Genomic DNA, 457 nt, shown 5'->3' with positions numbered 1-457 from the left:
GAAAATGACACTTGCTGCAATAGTGCTAAGTTACCAGGGCGACCAATGTTTTCACTCCTATAATTATGCTCGTGTAAACGCGTGTTAATGCACCTACGAGTTTGTCCACTTCACCGTTTTCCGGTCGATAAGGGAACTTAATATACTGCCTCATTTTCTAAAAGATAGAAACTTGTTTATATGATGGAAAGAACACCGTGGACATAGAGCAAAAGAATAGGTCTCTCTCTATGCCTCTTTAGGTCCTACGTCCGTCTTGCAGCTCTTTCTCAAGCTTTTTAGAAAAATGACAAACTAAAAACGCTACAAGTGTCGCTCAGCTTCGTTTTGCGTGCCGTTCGGAGCGATATACAGCACGAGTAGGGTCACGCAGTCGGAGAGACGCACGGCCAACACCTCGCCGTTCCCCATGGTGGGCTCCATGGTGGGCTCCATAGTGGGTGGCCGTCGTCGCTGC

This window comes from Rhipicephalus sanguineus, chromosome 7 (assembly GCF_013339695.2).
Source record: "Rhipicephalus sanguineus isolate Rsan-2018 chromosome 7, BIME_Rsan_1.4, whole genome shotgun sequence".
In the NCBI taxonomy this organism is placed as follows: Eukaryota; Metazoa; Arthropoda; class Arachnida; order Ixodida; family Ixodidae; genus Rhipicephalus; species Rhipicephalus sanguineus.
The sequence above is the reverse complement of the archived record's forward strand: the minus strand, read 5'-3'. Positions refer to the sequence as shown.